This window comes from Tamandua tetradactyla, chromosome 25 (assembly GCF_023851605.1).
Source record: "Tamandua tetradactyla isolate mTamTet1 chromosome 25, mTamTet1.pri, whole genome shotgun sequence".
Lineage (NCBI taxonomy): Eukaryota > Metazoa > Chordata > Mammalia > Pilosa > Myrmecophagidae > Tamandua > Tamandua tetradactyla.
In genome coordinates, this window is record NC_135351.1 from 40921598 (window position 1) to 40923865 (window position 2268).

At 39.5% G+C, this 2268-nt stretch overlaps 1 pseudogene; it reads right to left on the bottom strand.

The window, feature by feature from the left end:
- Positions 1 to 327: 327 nt before the first annotated feature.
- Positions 328 to 747, bottom strand: LOC143668805 (proline-rich nuclear receptor coactivator 2-like; annotated as a pseudogene).
- Between the last annotated feature and the right edge of the window lie 1521 nt (positions 748 to 2268).

Here is a 2268-nt window from a genome sequence, read left to right on the forward strand (position 1 = left end):
CTTTGTATCCGTAGTTTCCCACAACAAGCATTAAAAACAGATTCCTTTTTCATTTACCAAATCTAAACCTGAATGGTTTCACTTGAGTTATTCAATTAAGAGCAGTTAATAACAAGTACAATCATTAATAATTTAGTTATTTTAAGTTGCACTGATACTACCATACATTTTAGTACCACAACACATAAAACAAGTGAGATGAAGTCCAATCATATTTTTTACATTAGCAGTTGTACACAGATAGGTCAATTCCCTGATGCATTTCATGCAAGTTGAAAACTAGTCTTAAATTTGATGCCTAAATTTAAACATTTGGGCTTTCTTATTTTATACCTGTACTTTAAGTAAGGTTTTAAGTTGAAATGTCATTATTTCCTTATCAGAGGATTGAAGGAAATAAGAACCCAATGACTTGGTGGTTTAGGAAGAGCACTTTGTGAGGCAGCTCACTAAATTTGGCTCCAACATAGTTTTGACTAGTTTGAGTCTTAAAACGTAAGTTGGAGATTAATAAACTTGAGTTCCAATTTTTATTATTGGAAAAATGTGCGTTGCTCTTCCCCTAATTTTGCATGGCCTCCAGGCAGCTGCTGCTGAGTTATAACCACGTCCTCTTTCTTTGTTCTTGTGAACAATCTCCATCTGGGAATTCCGGCCCTTGGTCTTCTGTCTATTAAGCAGTTGTTGACTCCTACTGACATTTCTGGACTGGGAAACCAAACTATCATACCTCTCTCCACCACCCATCTTCAGGTTCTTTCTCAGCTTTCAGTTGATTTTTTAGATTGCAGGATTTCTGCCACCCATTGTCTTCTTTGCTGCCAAGTCCAGGATAATATGTGTTGCTTTCTGACAGATCCTTTCCTTTGTCTTAGTAGAGAAGTTTTCATGGGCCAATATGCTGAGTTCAGCCATCATCTGAGTGGCCTCAGCACACAAGTTCGAGAGAAGTCCTAGCGATATCAAGGTAAGGACTGCAATCACAGTGGATCCTACTTGAGTTCGAAGTCTCTTTCCCCTCCCAGGGAGAGACAAGGCACAGAATAAAGAAAGCCCAAGAGCACTGACAAACTACCTGCTGACCATACCAGCATCTTTTGACCCAACCATCCCCTTCTTCCTTTACCAACAAAATATGTGGTATTTTTTTTAGATTGCCAAAGCCTTGACAATGGCATGAAGCCACTGGTCATCCAAACACATTGAGATCCTGACTTGGCATTCACGTGAAATGAACAGGAGCAGTCATGCCAAGTCTTGGCCTAGGGATCTATGAACATTACTAACCTCTGTCATTATATTGTCCACAGAGTCTGGGCTAGGTGAGCATCCTACAGAACATGGTATTGGTACATACTCAAAGAACTGGTTGGGCAAGAAGTTTCAGACACATTGAAGGGTGGCAGATAAAAAAGAACATCCAGGAGCCTTTAGCATCAGTTAATATTGAGCTGCTCCACCATCAGGGACAAGCTGGGATAACCCCTCCATTTTTATGAACAAATTATTCAAATCTTGTACTTCCAACCACAAAGAAGAAAGCACAGTCCCTGCTAGGATTCCTTAGTGTATGAAGACAGCATATTCCACATAAAGGACTACTGCTCCCATCCATAAACCAGGTGACATTAATGACATGATGGCAGTGATGGTACATATGGAAAGGGACTTAGCAGCAGGTCCAGGTGGTGCAATAAGTAGCCTGATTCTGGCACCACAGGATCTGGCAGACACAGTGCTCCTAGAGGAATGAGTGGTGATAAACATGCCTTGTGGTGTGCATGGCAAGGTCCAGTAGGATTACAAGAATGCAGTTCTCTCATTTTCTGGAGCAAGAATATGCCATCTGCAGTGGAGAATGAAAGATATTACTGGCATATAGCCATTGTGTGTGTGTATGTGTGTGTGTGTGGTGAATTAGATATTCTATCTATGTCTATGTTTATATTTATGTCTCTGCCTGTATCTTATATCTATCACTCCATGAGTTCATGCTCTTGGTGATAGTACAAAAAATTCTTCTTAGTCCCAATTGGAAGTTGTTATTGATAAACTCATTACTCTGAAAATGATTAGGGAAAACATGGTAAAAGGGACAATTTAAAAACATGACAAAGAAATCATACAAATCCAGATTGTGTGATATTCTTAATTAGGATTGACCTGGTTTCTTAATTAAACTGTACACACACACACACACACACACACACACACAGCAACTTGTTATAGAACAGAAAAAGAGAGAGAGAGAGATTTTGGCATAACTAA